This window comes from Archocentrus centrarchus, chromosome 19 (genome assembly GCF_007364275.1).
Source record: "Archocentrus centrarchus isolate MPI-CPG fArcCen1 chromosome 19, fArcCen1, whole genome shotgun sequence".
Classification (NCBI taxonomy): Eukaryota; Metazoa; Chordata; class Actinopteri; order Cichliformes; family Cichlidae; genus Archocentrus; species Archocentrus centrarchus.
In genome coordinates, this window is record NC_044364.1 from 30,768,517 (window position 1) to 30,786,331 (window position 17,815).

General features: G+C 41.3%; 1 pseudogene; it reads left to right on the forward strand.

Annotated features, from left to right (window-relative positions):
• Window positions 1-14,290: 14,290 nt before the first annotated feature.
• On the forward strand, window positions 14,291-15,594 carry LOC115798807 (general transcription factor II-I repeat domain-containing protein 2A-like; annotated as a pseudogene).
• The last annotated feature ends 2,221 nt before the right edge of the window (window positions 15,595-17,815 follow it).

Below are 17,815 nucleotides of genomic sequence, written 5' to 3' on the forward strand. Positions count from 1 at the left end.
ATCAGAACCAGGCTCAGGGAGGGGGGGTCATCTGCTGTGAGGAGAGAGACTAATAATAATTAAAATGCAGACTGGAGTGTTAACACATAGAGAGTGATGAGGTGAGTAAAGAAAAAAAACACTCAGTGCATTATGGGAACTTCCACAGAAGCCTAGGCCTATAGCAGCATAACTAAGGGATGGTTCAGGGTCACCTGATCCAGCCCTAACTATAAGCTTGATCATAAAGGAAAGTTTTAAGCCTAATCTTAAAAATAGAGAGGGTGTCTGTCTCCTGAATCCAAGCTGGGAGCTGGTTCCACAGAAGAGGGGCCTGAAAGCTGAAGGCTCTGCCTCCCATTCTACTCTTAAGTATCCTAGGAACCACAAGTAAGCCAGCAGTCTGAGAGCGAAGTGCTCTGTTGGGGTGATATGGTACTATGAGGTCTTTGAGATAAGATGGTGCCTGATTATTGAAGACCTTGTAGGTGAGGAGAAGGATTTTAAATTCTGTTCTAGTTTTAACAGGGAGCCAATGAAGAGAATCCATGAAGTCACTACTAGTTAAAGTGAAAGGAATACTCGGCTCTACAGAGCTCTGACTCTTTGTCAGCCTGGCTACAGTGCTGAAAAGAACCTGGGGTTGTTCTTATTTTCTTCAATTAATGATGAATTAAGATGTCCTAGCTTTACGGAGGGCTATTTTATAGAGCAACAAACTGTTTTTCCAGGCTAAATGAGCATCTTCTAATTTAGTGAGACGCCATTCCCTCTCCAGCTTTCGGGTTATCTGCTTTAAGCTGTGCGTTTGTGAATTATACCACGGAGTCAGGCACTTCTGATTTGAAGCTTTCCTTTTCAGAGGAGCCACAGTATCCAAAGTCGTACGCAGTGAGGATAGATGAATAGGAAAGGCAGATTTATGATACAGAAACCTCCATGACAAACTTTTCTTTACTTTAAATGTCTGATGACTCAGTTGCTGTTATAATATTGTAAGTTTATCAAAAGTGCTGTATTTGTCCTCATGCTTTCCTGTGTGCACACAGCAAAGGGGTGTACTGTGAAGCAAATTTGACATAGCTGAGCTTTCCATGTGTTAGCTGGCTTGACAAAACCTAAACCCTGGGACGGTGATAACGAGTATCAAGACAGTGGTTATTGGCGTCTTCTGTTATCCCAGGCTGTGTTCACATAAAAGGAGGCATTCGACTCATCATTTGACTCTTCTTTCACACAAAATCAATCAAGCAGTGCTGCTGGCCGCAATCAGAGACATTATCAGGGGAACAGGTGATAGAAATCTATAAGGAATATAAAAATATAACTAAAATTCAGCATTAGTGCTGCAAATATGATAAAAGCAATGCTGGCAAGGAAATTGTTAATCATAACAAGTGCACAGGGTAGTAAAATAGGCCCGAATATATTAATATATATATATTACCTCTCAATCCACTCTCAGTGCTACTGTTTATTTCTTATTTTTTTTAATTAATTAATTAATTTATTTATTCATTTATTTTTATTTCTAACATGATATGTCGGGTTTTTTTGCGGCTCTCTCCCACTGTTGCTCTTACCAGGCGGAGGGAGACCAATGGAAGCAAATGCACCTTGAGAAAAGCTCCACACTTCACAGAAACTCACTGGAGATGAGCAGGTTTCGTTTCCAGGATTTATGAAGCACAAAGTTAAACAAAATGCAAGAAAGCAAAAAGCCTCCCGAGAGTGAGTGCCTTGGTGCTGTTATAAGGTGGTAGAAAAGCAAAGAAATAAACGTCCAGAGTTTAACAGAATATAAAAACAGAAGCCCTCTCGGGAGTGAGAGCCTGCAGCCGCTGCAAACACAGGTGAGAGGAAGAGCAAAGAAGAGCGCTCCCTCCCAAGTTTGCCATGCCCTTATATAGCCCAATCTCACACCTCCTCCAGCTGTTATCAGGGGAGGGGACATATTAAGATGCTCCTTAAGCAACAGTTCTATGAATTGATCTCGGGGGGCTAGCAAAACACCCATCTTTCCCACGTTCCGAAGTCCAGGTGCGCCTCTGCCCCTCCCCTCGGGATTCACTCCGGCTACTCGCCCTCCCCTCGGGAGAAGCTGGGTCAAAAGTGCACTGTGTAAAAGGTGAAGCTCCTCACAAAGGTGGGGGCTAGCATTACTTAATGGAAAAATCCCAGGTCGCGGCAGGCCTTTTCCACCTACCTATGCAGTGCTCCAGTGTGTGAGTGACAATATAAGTGACAAAATATATATATGTGACCATTAATTAGAGTGTGTGATTAATATATATAACAATACATGATATAAAAATTGATATAAAATACTGATGTCATCAAGATAAAAATACACGACAATAGCTGCACATTATTTTTAAACTCCATACACTTAAACGTTAGAGGTTACTCAGTTACTCAGCTCTGACTCTGGAGAAGTAGGAATCACCTTAGTTTGCAGCTCAAAGTGAAATAAATTTTATTTACTGAACTTATTCTTGTGCCACTTCTCCAATAACAGCTACTCAGCTCGACTCGACTCAGTTTTTAGGGGTTTCCATTAGATGCCAGTACATGATACCAAGTACTTTTTTAGCACCTACTCAAGCCGAAAATGTGACATCAACAGAATGCGTGCCACTGATTGGCCCACCAGTGACATCACCAAGTGAGTCAAGAAAGTGACTGCTTCCTGCCATTTCTGAAACCCAGAAAGAGGGAAACGGCACGCTAACTAATAATGATGTTTTTGTGCTGGTGGCTAACGACAGCATCCAGAGGACGCTAGACAGAGCGACCATTTGTTTTGGTGTCACATACAAATGACATCATACAAGTGACTGTGTTCAGTATAGTGATCACACGTGGTGATCGAGCTGGGTAAAAAGAGAGCCACCTTTGTTACACTAAAAACTCCGACTTTAGGCTCAACTTAATTCAATTCAATTCAATTCAATTTTATTTATAGCGCCAAATCACAACAAACTGTCGCCTCAAGGCGCTTTGTATTGTGGGTAAAGACCCTACAATAATACAGAGAAAACCCAACAGTCAAAACGACCCCCTATGAGCAGCACTTGGCGACAGTGGAAAGGAAAAACTCCCTTTTAACAGGAAGAAACCTCCAGCAGAACCAGGCTCAGGGAGGGGCAGTCATCTGCCGCAACCGGTTGGGCTGAGGGAGAGAAAGACATGCTGTGGAAGAGAGCCAGAGATTAATATCAATTAATGATTAAATGCAGAGTGGAGTATAAACAAAGTAAATAAGGTGAATGAGAAACAGTGCATTATGTGAACCCCCCAGCAGCCTAGGCCTATAGCAGCATAACTAAGGGATGGTTCAGGGTCACCTGATCCAGCCCTAACTATAAGCTTTATCATAAAGGAAAGTTTTAAGCCTAATCTTAAAAATAGAGAGGGTGTCTGTCTCCTGAATCCAAGCTGGAAGCTGGTTCCACAGAAGAGGGCCTGAAAGCTGAAGGCTCTGCCTCCCATTCTACTCTTAAGTATCCTAGGAACCACAAGTAAGCCAGCAGTCTGAGAGTGAAGTGCTCTGTTGGGGTGATATGGTACTATGAGGTCTTTGAGATAAGATGGTGCCTGATTATTCAAGACCTTGTATGTGAGGAGAAGAATTTTAAATTCTATTCTAGATTTAACAGGGAGCCAATGAAGAGAAGCCAATATGGGAGAAATATGCTCTCTCTTTCTAGTCCCTGTCAGGACTCTAGCTGCAGCATTTTGGATCAGCTGAAGGCTTTTCAGGAAGCTTTTAGGACAGCCTGATAATAATGAATTACAATAATCCAGCCTAGAAGTAATAAATGCATGAATGAGCTTTTCAGCATCACTCTGAGAAAGGATGTTTCTAATTTTAGAAATATGCACAAATGCAAAAAAGCGGTCCTACATATTTGTTTAATATGTGCATTGAAGGACATATCCTGGTCAAAAATGACTCCAAGATTTCTCACAGTGTTACTGGAGGCCAAAGTAATGCCATCCAGAGTAAGTATCTGGTTAGACACCATGTTTCTAAGATTTGTGGGGCTGAGAACAAGAACTTCAGTTTGATCTGAATTTAGAAGCAGGAAATTAGAGGTCATCCAGGCCTTAATGTCTTTAAGACATTCCTGCAGTTTAACTAATTGATGTGTGTCATCTGGCTTCATTGATAGGTAAAGCTGAGTATCATCTGCATAACAATGAAAATTGATGCAGTGCTTTCTAATAATACTGCCTAAGGGAAGCATGTATAATGTAAATAAAATTGGTCCTAGCACAGAACCCTGTGGAACTCCATAATTAACCTTACTGTCTGAAGAAGACTCCCCATTTACATGAACAAATTGGAGTCTATTAGATAAATATGATTCAAACCACTGCAGTGCAGTACCTTTAATACCTATAGTATGCTCTAATCTCTGTAATAAAATGTTATGGTCAACAGTATCAAAAGCTGCACTGAGGTCCAACAGGACAAGTACAGAGATGAGTCCACTGTCAGAGGCTGTAAGAAGATCATTGGTAACCTTCACTAATGCTGTTTCTGTACTGTGATGAATTCTGAAACCTGACTGAAACTCTTCAAATAAACCGTTCCTCTGCAGATGATCAGTTAGCTGTTTTACAACTACTCTTCAAGAGTCTTTGAGAGAAAAGGAAGGTTGGAGATTGGCCTATAATTAGCTAAGACAGCTGGGTAAGTGATGGCTTTTAAGCAGAGGTTTAATTACAGCCACCTTGAAGGTCTGTGTACATAGCCAACTAATAAGACTGATTGATCATTTTTAAGATTGAAGCATCAATAATTGGAAAGACTTCTTTGAACAGTCTAGTAGGATGGGATTAATAAACATGTTGCTGGTTTGGAGGAAGTACTATTGAAGTTAACTCTGAAAGATCAACTGGAGCAAAAGAGTCTAAACAAATACCAGCAGGCTGAAAGCAGCCGAACATGAAGAATAATCTTGAGATGGTTATAAATAATTTTTTCTCGAATGTCTAAAATTTTATTTGTAAAGAAATCCATGAAGTCACTACTAGTTAACGTGAAAGGACTACTCGGCTCTACAGAGCTCTGACTCTTTGTCAGCTGGCTACAGTGCTGAAAAGAAACCTGGGGTTGTTCTTATTTCCTTCAATTAATGATGAAAGTAAGATGTCTAGCTTTACGGAGGCTTTTTAATAGAGCAACAAACTCTTTTTCCAGGCTAAATGAGCATCTTCTAATTTAGTGAGACGCCATTCCCTCTCCAGCTTTCGGGTTATCTGCTTAAGCTGTGCGTTTGTGAATTATACCACGGAGTCAGGCACTTCTGATTGAGCTTCCTTTCAGAGGAGCCACAGTATCCAAAGTTATACGCAGTGAGGATGTAAAAACTATTGACGAGATAATCAACCTCACTGGGAGCAGAGTTTAGGTAGCTGCTCTGCACTGTGTGGCACTGAAGAGCATAACAATGAAGGAATTAGATCCTTAAACTTAGTTACAGCACTTTCAGAAAGACTTCTACTGTAATTAAACTTATCCCCACTGCTGTGTAATCCATTAAAGTAAATGTAAATGTTACTAAGAAATGATCAGACAGGAGGGGGCTTTCAGGGAATACTGTTAAGTCTTCAGTTTCTATGCCATATGTAGGACAAGATCCAGAGTATGATTAAAGTGGTGGGTGGGCTCCTTTACATTTTGAGAGAAGCCAATTGAATCTAACAATAGATTAAATGCAGTGTTGAGGCTGTCATTCTCAGCATCTACATGGATGTTAAAATCACCACTATAATTATTTATCTGAACTGAGCACTAAATCAGATAAAAAAGTCTGAGAAATCAGACAGAAACTCTGAGTAGGGACCAGGTGGATGATAGATAATAACAAATAAAACAGGTTTTTGATTTTCCCATTAGGATGGACAAGACTAAGAGTCAGGCTTTCAAAAGAATGAAAACATTGTCTGGGTCTCTGATTAATTAATAAGCTGGAATTGAAGATTGCAGCTAATCCTCCTCCTCGACCTGTGCTTCGAGCATTCTGACAGTTACTGTGACTCGGGGATGTTGATTCATTTAAACTAACATATTCATCCTGCTGTAACCAGGTTTCTGTAAGGCAGAATAAATCAATACGTTGATCAATTATTAAATCATTTACTAATAGGGACTTGGAAGAGAGAGACCTAATGTTTAACAATCCACATTTAATTGTTTTATTCTTTGGTGCAGTTGATGAAGCTGTATTATTTATTGTTTTTGAATTTTTATGCTTAATAGTTTTTTGCTGATTTTAGCTTTGGTGTTTGGTGGTCTGGAGCAGGCACCGACTCTATGGGGATGGGGTTTTGGGGGGATGGCAGGAGGAGAGAAGCTGCAGAGAGGCGTGTAAGACTGCAACTCTGCTTCCTGGTCTCAACCCTGGGTAGTCAGTTTTTAGGAGGGTTAATAAATTTGGCCAGATTTCTAGAAATGAGAGCTGCTCCATCCAAAGTGGGATGGATGCCGTCTCTCCTAACAAGACCAGGTTTTCCCCAGAAACTTTGCCAGTTATCTATGAAGCCCACGTCATTTTTTGGACACCACTCAGACAGCCAGCGATTCAAGGAGAACATGTGGCTAACATGTCGCTCCTGGTCTGATTGGGGAGGGGCCCAGAGAAAACTACAGAGTCTGACATCGTTTTTGCAAAGTTACACACCGAGTCAATATTAATTTTAGTGACCCTCCGATTGGCGTAACCGGGTGTCATTACTGCCGACGTGAATAACGATCTTACCAAATCTACGATTAGCCTTAGCCAGCAGTTTCAAATTTCCATGAATGTCGCCTGCTCTGGCCCCTGGAAGACATTTGACTATGGTCGCCGGTGTCTCTAGCTTCACGTTTCTCAAAACAGAGTCACCAATAACCAGAGTTTGTTCCTCGGCGGGTGTGTCGCCGAGTGGAGAAAAACGGTTAGAGACGTGAACAGGTTGGTGGTGTACCCGGGGCTTCTGCTTAGGACTACGCTTCCTCCTCACCGTCACCCAGCTGGCCTGTTTTCCCTGCTGCTCGGGATCTGCTGGGGGGGAGCTAACGGCGGCTAAGCTACCATGGTCCGCACCCGCTACAGGGGCCTGGCTAGATGTAGGATTTTCCAGGGTGCGGAGCCGAGTCTCCAGTTCAGAAAGCCTGGCCTCCAGAGCTACAAACAGACTACATTTATTACAAGTACCGTTACTGCTAAAGGAGGCCGAGGAGTAACTAAACATGTGACACCCAGAGCAGGAAAGTGCAGGAGAGACAGGAGAAGAAGCCATGCTGGTAGTGAGTCGGCTAAGGGCTAAGCTACTAGCTGAGCTAAGCTAGCGAATTTCTAAAAACAAATAAAGTGAGTAATGTGAATACAGGTGATTCAGCAAAGAGTATGCTATTTAAAGTAGGTGAAGATTACACTAAATATGTTATTATCCAGATAAATCGAGTTATACAGATATAACAGCTAACAGACAGCAAAACACTGTGCTCCGAAACAGGAACAGGAAGTGATACAATACCGCAGTCTTACAATGTCAACCTCTTAATCTCACTTCATATTACACCCCTGACCTATAGCAACATTGGACCTCAATACAAACACTGCAGTTTTAACTAATGCTTAATTTATGCTACCACAGTTGTGTCAGTTTGTGTAGGTATTTGCCTGTGAGAGGGGTTTTCAGCCATCACAAACATGCTCCTGTGCAGTCCTCTAACATCCAAACTGCACACTGGTCAACGTGGATGATGCTGTGCACTAACTGAATGCTGATTGGCTGTGCTGGGATTGGGATAGGATTGACAGCAGGCTTCACAGGGAATGGGAGGAATATCAAAGATTAAAAAAAATGCAGCATGGGAAGTACAGACAGTGGCTGCAGAGGACAAATTTGTTTTTAACACTATTTCAGCTCTTTGTATGTTATAGTTTTGCTCTTCTCTGCAGCTGGTTGATGGACCAACATGCAAGAACAGCCCACAGACCAGTACCATATTTTTTAAACTGACCCCATCTGACAACAGACGCTCTCTGTGTGAAGACGAGCAGTTCAAAGCTGCCAATGGACTGCTAACAGACTACTACTGAATTTTGTTTTTCCTGTTTGGTTAGATTTAGGCTCCAAAATTACTTGGTTAGGATTAGACAAGATTCAAAATGTTCCCGCATCCTGCTCAGTATGTTCAAATGTAATGCAAATGGTTTCAAATGTGATGGAAATGAGCTTGACAAGAGAGATATTGAAGAAATTTTGTGAAAACATCAGGTAGACACAATTACTCATGAGTCATAATCTGAAGTATTATTATTAAGAACTCTCCAGAGATAAACTCCCCGAAAGTTTGAAGTGGGTGCAGGAGGTATGAAACAAGGCAACATATCCCATCCCTGCTCATGCCTATTACTTTCTCTTCATCCATATTACACAAAAGGCAGATGAAAATGGCATGCTGTGGTTAGATCCAGCATTTGACAGTAGCAGTTTTATTGTCATTCTCATTATCATAAATCATTTGAACATGTTGGCAAAACTAACCCAATAATTAGTTGTCCTTGGCAGGGAAATGTCCACTTGGCTGCAGTGGATGCTCATTTGTGACTTTGGCACATGGCTTGCAGTTAAATTGTTTGTCTAATACTCTCAAAGAATTACTCCCCATGTTAGTCCAACCTGTATGTCTGGACTGCTCCCAGTTTGGAACACAGCTTTAAACACAGAAGGTTTTTCCACCTTAATTTGGATGACAGTGTTTAGGAATGAAATCTTGGCTGTTAGACTTTCTCTAGCAGCAGTGTTTGCAGGAAAAGACCTATAACTGTGCTTTTAATACCTCAGCCAGACCATGAATTTTACCTCTTAGTAAAAATGAATGTTCCAAAATAGTCCCAGCTATAAAATCCTAGCACCATTTACATATTATCTTCTTTAGCTGATGTGAGACAAATTTCACATCAGAACTCAGTCCCCTGAGACATGCCTGCATGGATCATTAAAAACTCCTTTTTTCTTTCCAGCTTCATTACTATGACATGCAAACAACTCAAATTTGAGACCAGTGGATAAACCTTTAGAGTTTTATTACCATTTCTTCTTATGTAAACAATGCTGTGGTATAAACCTACTGTTGAGAAGAAAAAGAGCCCCATTTAATATTAACAGCAAAGTCAGAACATGTTTCTGTATTTTATTTTCATGTATCAGACAAATGAGTCAGAGGCTGTTTGCTGAGGATGTGAGGCTATCTGTGGGGTCAAAGAGTCATTCTCCAGCTTTGGTATCCTGAGCATTACCATCTGCTGGGTGTCAAGATAGTTGCAGCTTTGCATCATGCTGTGTGTTAATGATTATAATTAGAGCACTGAAGCCTCTGTGTACCTGTACGTTTCTAATGAGCCTGCAATTTCTGGAATTTCCCAGTTCAAAGACAGGTATTTATTTTTTCTGAAAAAGCAAGGTTTTGCACTGTATTCAAATGGTCTTTTTTTACATAAAGAGACAACAAACAGTTCTAAGTGGGGTCAGTTTGTGGCTTCAGTCAAAAATTAAATCACTGGTCAGAAACACAGCTCAGCAGGGTGATTTCAGTTAACTGGAGCTGCAGTGTTCATGCTTCACACAGTTTTTGTGATTTAATTTAGTAAGAGGTTAAATAAACTTTAAATTATGTGGAAGTTTTTGTAAATGATGATCTGACAAGTGCAATATCCCAAATGCTAATAGGTGCAGTAGCACCTCTAAAATGTGTAGTTAAATTCATTCATTCATTATTTCTAAGAGTCAAACAATATTATTGTTACTTTAATTAAACGCTACTATTACATTAGGAATTTGCACAAATTGCATATTTATCACAAATCATGTGATCACTTGTGTCACTTTATGACATTTACAAAAATATCAATGTGTTATTTGAAACCTTCGGCATTAACCTCAATAGCTAATTTTAATCTGTTGCTAGATTTATTTTTGGTGACTGCTGGATCAACTCTGCTTTTTGCAGATGTGCTTCTTCTTTTCAGGCAGTGACCTTCAGCTCGCACTGGGAGGGTTTGCAGCTGAGAGTGACTGGGAGGAGAATTTACACCTCCAAGTGTGAGGCCATGATTCTTAGCCATAAAAGGACCCACTCTGGCTAAGGGTTGAGCTGTTGCTCCAAATAGAAGAATTGTAGTATTTCAGAGTCTTGTTCATAACTGAGGAGAGCATAGAGAGGGAGACTGACAGATGGATTGGTGCAGTGCTGGCAGTGATGCAGGCACTGTACCAGTCTGTTGTGGTGAAGAACGAGCTGCGAGTGAAGGTGAGACTGTCCACGTATGGGTCAACCCACATTTACAAGCTTTGGGTGGAACCCAAAAGAGTGAGATCATAGTTAGAGAGCTTCTTCCACACAGTGTCTGGCCTCGGGGTCAGAGATGGAGTGAGGAGCTCAATCATTTGGGAAAGAGCTCAGAGTAGAGCTGCTACTTCTCCACACCGATTGGAGCTAGTTGATGTGTTTCAGGCGTCTGACCAGGATGCCTTCTGGGTGCCTCCTAGGAGAGGTGTTTCAGGCATGTCCTAACCGGAGGAAACGCTGGTACAGATCAAGAACATGCTAGTGAGATTTTATGTCTCAGCTGGCTTGAAAGTACCTCGGTCTCCCCCAGGAAGAAGGCAGGAGAGAGGGAGATATGGGAAACTCTGCTTAGATTACTTCGCTTGTATCCTGGATGCAGAAAACTGTCAGAAGATGGATGGATGATTGATTTACAATTTATGTATATTTTATAGAGGGTATATATGGTTAGCTAGCACAGTCATCTCACAGTAAAAAGGTGCTGGGTTTAAATACAGGCTTTTCTATGTGGAGTGAGCACTTTAACTAGTAGTGACTTCATGATTTCTTCACAAATAAAATTTTAGACATTAGAGAAAAAATTATTCATAACCATCTCAAAGATTTATCTTCATGTTTGGCTGCTTTCAGCACTGCCGGTATTTGTTTAGACTCTTTCTTATTGATCTTGGAGTTAACTTCAATAGTTACTCCAAACCATCAGCATGTTTATTAGGCTACGTTCACACTGCAGCCTGAAGTGACCCAATTCCGATTTTTTTGTGAAATCCGATTTTTTTTTTTTGCGTGGTCGTTCACATTCCAAATATATGCGACTTGGATGTGATCTGTGTGTGAACAGCAGACGAACCTGAAAGTGTCCCGCATGGGTAGTAGAGGACGCGATAACGTCACATGTAGCGAGCGCGCTCAATGTTTACGGAAGTCACACGTTTTCCTTCCCGCGTCTGCGTAACGCGACACAGAATAGTGACGTTTGTCGAGTATCAATGACGTGCAGGTCGGATAAATGCGAACTGGCCGTACACACTCAGGGCGCATTTGAAAAGATCGGATAGGTATTAGATTTAGGACCACATATCCAAGTGGCCTGGGTCGCATTTGAAAAAATCCGATCTGTGTTGTTCAGACTGGCATGAAACGATCGGATACAGGTCGCATGAGGGCAAAAAAATCGGATTTGGGTCACTTCAGGCTGCAGTGTGAACGTAGCCTTAGATCCCATTCCTATTAGACTGTTCAAAGAAGTCTTTCCATTTATTGATGCTTCAATCTTAAAAATGATCAATCAGTCTTTATTGGTTGGCTGTGTACCACAGACCTTCAAGGTGGCTGTAATTAAACTGCTACTTAAAAAGCCATCACTGACCCAGCTGTCTTAGCTAATTATAGGCCAATCTCCAACCTTCCTTTCTCTCAAAGACTCTTGAAAGAGTAGTTGTAAAACAGCTAACTGATCATCTGCAGAGGAACGGTTTATTTGAAGAGTTTCAGTCAGGTTTCAGAATTCATCACAGTACAGAAACAGCATTAGTGAAGGTTACCAATGATCTTCTTAGAGCCTCTGACAGTGGACTCATCTCTGTTCTTGTCCTGTTGGACCTCAGTGCAGCTTTGATACTGTTGACAATAACATTTTATTACAGAGATTAGAGCTTGCTATAGGTATTAAAGGTACTGCACTGCAGTGGTTTGAATCATATTTATCTCATAGACTCCAATTTGTTCATGTAAATGGGGAGTCTTCTTCACACACTAAGGTTAATTATGGAGTTCCACAGGGTTCTGTGCTAGGACCAATTTTATTTACATTATACATGCTTCCCTTAGGCAGTATTATTAGAAAGCATTGCATCAATTTTCATTGTTATGCAGATTGTTATGATGCTGAAAAGCTAATTCATGCATTTATTACTTCTAGGGTGGACTATTGTAATTCATTATTATCAGGCTGTCCTAAAAGCTCCCTGAAAAGCCTTCAGCTGATCCAAAATGCTGCAGCTAGAGTACTGACAGGGACTAGAAAGAGAGAGCATATTTCTCCCATATTGGCTTCTCTTCATTGGCTCCCTGTTAAATCTAGAATAGAATTTAAAATCCTTCTTCATACAAGGTCTTGAATAATCAGGCCCCATCTTATCTCAAAGACCTCATAGTACCATATCACCCCAACAGAGCACTTCACTCTCAGACTGCTGGCTTACTTGTGGTTCCTAGGATACTTAAGAGTAGAATGGGAGGCAGAGCCTTCAGCTTTCAGGCCCCTCTTCTGTGGAACCAGCTTCCAGCTTGGATTCAGGAGACAGACACCCTCTCTATTTTTAAGATTAGGCTTAAAACTTTCCTTTATGATCAAGCTTATAGTTAGGGCTGGATCAGGTGACCCTGAACCCTCCCTTAGTTATGCTGCTATAGGCCTAGGCTGCTGGGGGGTTCCCATAATGCACTGTTTCTTTTCATTCACCTCTTTTTACTCTGTTTATACCCCACTCTGCATTAATGATTAGTTATTATTAATCTCTTCTATAGTGTGTCTTTTGTCCTGTTTCTCTCCCCTCACAGCAGATGACCCCCCCTCCCTGAGCCTGGTTCTGCTGGAGGTTTCTTCCTGTTAAAAGGGAGTTTTTACTTCCCACTGTCACCAAGTGCTGCTCATAGGGGGTCGTTTTGACTGTTGGGTTTTCTCTGTATTATTGTAGGGTCTTTACCCACAATACAAAGTGCCTTGCATCAACTGTTGTTATGTGGCACTATACAAATAAAATTGAATCGAATCGAATTGAATTGAATTGAATTGAATCGAATCGAATCGATTTGAATTGAATTAGCATGTTCTCCTGTGTGGGCTCTCCCTGGGTACTCCGGCTTCCTCCCAGGGTCCAAAGACATGCATGGGATTAGGTTAATTAGTGAGCATGAATGGGTATCGCTCTCTATGGTAGACTGAAGACATGTCCAGAATGTACGTATGACCTGCCCCATGACAGCTGAGACAGGCTCCAGCCCAGGGGTGGGCAAACTACGGCCCGGGGCCGTATGCGGCCCGTTAAGCTTTTTAATCCGGCCCCCCGAATTTGAATCAATTATAATGGTAAACCTTGTTAATGTTTTACTCTCCCTGCAATTGTGGCGTTTATCGCTAGATGGGATACTCTGACACACTGACCTTTGTTGAGGTGCGCTCTTACGCTGCATTCAAGTGGTGTCGGAAGACCCGTCTTGCCGAGTTGTTTTTTCCCAGTAGGAAAGTGATTTTTACGATCATTCCGACACCGCATGAACGCATCATTATTCAGCGTTTTCCCTCTTTGACAGCTCAACACTTCTGCAATGATGAGCGGAGCTAAAAAAAGAAAAGTGGACAGAGAATGTCGAGTGTTTAATAAGGAGTGGACAACTAAATATTTTTTTACCGAACACAGATCTACTGCTGTATGCCTGATATGCAAAGAGACTGTGGCGGTTTTTAAAGAGTTTAACATCAGCCGTCACTTTACCACAAAACATGCTAACTATGCTAGCAAGCAGTCAGAGAAAGAACGGGAAGCTACTGCTCAGAGGTTGATAGCTAATTTACAAGCTCAACAACGTATTTTTCATCGTCAAAGTGCCATCCAAGAGTCAAGTACCAAGGCCAGTTTTATGCTATCATTCAAATTAGCAAAGGCCAGCAAGCCTCTGTCTGACGGGGAGTTTTTAAAGGAATGTATGGTGGAGGCAGCAGGTGTCTTGTGTCCAGAGGCCAAAGTTTGAAAAAATCAGTCTATCACGCAAGACAGTGACTCGCCGTGTGGAACTGATAGACGAAGAGCTAACTAGCAACTTAAAAAAAACGGCAGAGTCATTCATGTTTTATTCATTAGCTCTGGATGAAAGCAACGATGTAAATGACACTGCTCAGCTCCTCATTTTTATCCGAGGAATTAACAATACTTTTGAAATAACAGAGGATTTTTGACAATGGAGTCTCTGAAAGGAAAAACACGGGGGGAGGACTTGTATAGCCGGGTGTCTGCTGTCATTGAAAATACGAAGCTGTCTTGGAGTAAACTTATCAACGTCACCACAGATGGATCTCCAAATTTAACAGGGAAAAATGTTGGCCTGCTGAGAAGAATCCAGGATAAAGTGAAAGAAGAAAATCCTGACCAGGATGTTATTTTCCTTCACTGCATCATCCACCAGGAATCTCTATGTAAATCTGTATTACAGCTGAATCATGTTGTGAATCCTATCGTAAAACTTGTCACTTTATACGTGCAAGGGACTTCAGCACCGTCAGTTCATCGCATTCTTGGAGGAAACTGATGCAGAGCACCATGACCTACTTTATCACTCCCGTGTCCGCTGGTTAAGCTTGGGAAAAGTGCTTCAACGAGTGTGGGACCTCAAAGAGGAGATCGGTGCATTTTTGGAGCTACTGGGGAAGGCCGACGGATTTCCTGAGCTGAGCAACAAGAACTGGCTTTGTGACTTTGCGTTTGCTGTGGATATATTTTCACACATGAATGAGCTGAACGTGAACATACAGGGGAAGGATCGGTTTGTGCATGACCTGTACACAAGCGTGAAAGCCTTCAAAGCCAAACTGGCTTTATTTTCCAAGCAAATCCTAAATGAGTCATTCACTCATTTCCCCACACTAGCTACACTGAAAGAGGAGGCTGGCGCAAAAGTTAAGAAATACAGCGAGACACTGGATGCGCTCCACAAAGAATTCTGCCGTCGCTTTGTTGATTTTGAGAAAATTAACAAGTCACTTCAGTTGGTGGCCTGTCCCCTGTCACAAGACCCCGAAACAGCACCAGAAGAGATGCAGCTGGAACTGATAGACCTTCAGGCTGATGCTGTCTTGAAAGAGAAGTTCAACTCTCTTAAACTGAATGACTTTTATGCGTCACTTAATGAAGCGGTGTTTCCAAACCTCCGGAGGACGGCACAGAAGATTCTGGCGTTGTTCGGCTCGACCTATGTGTGTGAACAGACTTTCAGCGTCATGAACTTCAACAAAGCCAGCCACAGATCCAATTTGACTGACCAACACCTCAGATCCATCCTGAGAATCGCCACAACAAAACTGACTCCAGACTTTGATGCGCTTGTTAAAAAGGGACACCAACAACACTGTTCCCACTGAAATCAAAAGTAAGTTTCTCTGCTCTTAAACATGCATTTACGTGTTACATGTCATTTCTGTTAAGGTGTGCTCATAAGTGGTGTGCAGGTGCACTGCCTTCTCAATATAAACAATGCACACCAGATATATTTAACATGGCCACATATTGGCATGTTGTCACTGTTTCGATCTGCATGTCCAACCATTTTTGAAATGTTGAGGAGGAGAGTGATGATAATATCCTGAAGGATATCAAAACTTTAAATGCTTCAAAATGGTAACTGTTAGTATTTTTTTTTTTAAACTGTATTTTGTTAATGGAATTTTCAGTGTTTTAAGAGTCATTTCAATAAAGAAATACTGTGGGACTTGGAAGAGATATTTGTTGTATTGCTTTTGTTAATTTTCTATTAAAATTAAAGCACGTTTTCTACATATCCCATGTTATTCTTTCTCTTATGAGGTGAATTACTAAAACACTCCATCCATCTGCTCCTGGTCCGGCCCTTCTGTCAAATTTTAGAAACCCTCTGTGGCCCACGAGTCAAAAAGTTTGCCCACCCCTGCTCCAGCCCCATGTGACCTTGAATGGGATAAATGGAAGAGAATGGGCGGATAGACATAGAGTATTATAACATCTATTTGTACAATAACAGCAGTGAGGCTAACTTAACAGCTTATCTGGGATTTGCCATTTCAATGTATAGAGCATGTCCACTGAAATGGGCTAGTATTGAAATCAGCTGATATCAGCTGACCTAACAGGACTGCTGACTGAGCTTGATTTGAAATGCTGAGACTGACTATGAATGAATATGATAATCAAAGGAAGTCAACCTGACTTTTTTCTGTCTGACATGCTTGTTTATTTGGAGGAGATAACAGGTTTGATGATAATGAGGTTGACATTTTAAGTTCACACCACCCACCACCACCACCACCACCACCAAACCCACCCCCACATAAGAAGAGAAAAAACAAACAAGAAGATGTTGGCTAAGGTATCAACATGTTACTATAATGCTATGTTAATGCTTATGTTATAATAATAACAGTACTTGTGAACATCTAAATGTTGAAGGCTTTTTGAAAGAGATCAGTTCTTAATGACTGTATTGGTGCGTGTATAAGAGGGTTTACATGTTTTTTGCATTTTACTACCAACAATATGTTTATCTGCTAATGAATAAATTCCCTTCTTCTTTCAAATGAGACAATAAATGGATAGCTGAAAAAAAAAAATTAGGCATCCCAGTGTCTAAAATTGCAACCACTTCAAGAAATGGCTCTAAACCAATTACTCTGGAAAGCTGGCTAAGCTGGGGTGTCTGTTTCTTTCTTCCTCTCCAGGAGAAAAAAAGATGATGCAGTGGCGTTTGAAGTGTAACAAAAGCCAGCATACTGCAGAAGAAACAACTGAAAATAAATATTAGTTAGAAGATTTGTTCACTCTAAAGAAAGGGCTGGGGAGGAGGATATTTTTTCTTATCCACATATATTTAGTGGCAAGAATAAAGAAAAAGACAGGAGAGTGAAACCTGACAATTACTGATTTTATTTGTCATGTCTGATATTCTGCATTTTTACATGTTGCCCTGAGTTGACATGCAGTGAGCCCAAGAAGTAATAATCTGAGCTTTTGTGAAAAAAGGACTGCTATAGTCCTCACTTGCCCACTTTTTATATGTCCCTTAATCTTACACTGTCTCTTCTTTCTATTTCAACAAATCCTCTGTCTGCTTTCCCGCCTTTATTTTTTCTGCTTTGCAATCTTCTTTGATTTTCTATTTTCTGTAATCTCACAGAAAGTGTCAGTGCAGGACATCACGCTGTGTCACAAGCTGACATCTGACACAGGCCAGGCAGCATAGTCAATAAAGTCCTCTAATTGAGTGCCACTGGCTGCTGTTTATTGACAAAATAAGACCTGGGAATTAGGTGTGTCTCCATCGGGTGCTCACTGCCCCGCTGTCCTCCTGCCTGTCGACAGCTGTCCACTTCCCATCCATCACCTGCTCGGCTCGGTTTGCTGTCTACGTCAAAGGATAGTACCTCACTTGAAAAACAACTACCTTTCTTACCTTCCCTTGAATGTACATGTGAGAGTGGGTGCATAAGCATAGAAAGACAGAAAGTTAACATGAAAAATGAGATGGACCATAAAAATGGAAATAAAAGTTTGCTTATTTTAGGGTGTGTGCGTCTCCGTATGTGCAGCTTCTGCCTCCATCTGTATCTCTGCAATACGCATCAGAAGAGGCACCAACAGAGAAGCATTCTAACAGTAAAGCACACTCTTGGTAGTTATTAGTGTTTATGCTTCTGGACACTATCTCTGTCGCCTGGCAAAAGCAAAGATAAGATTCCCG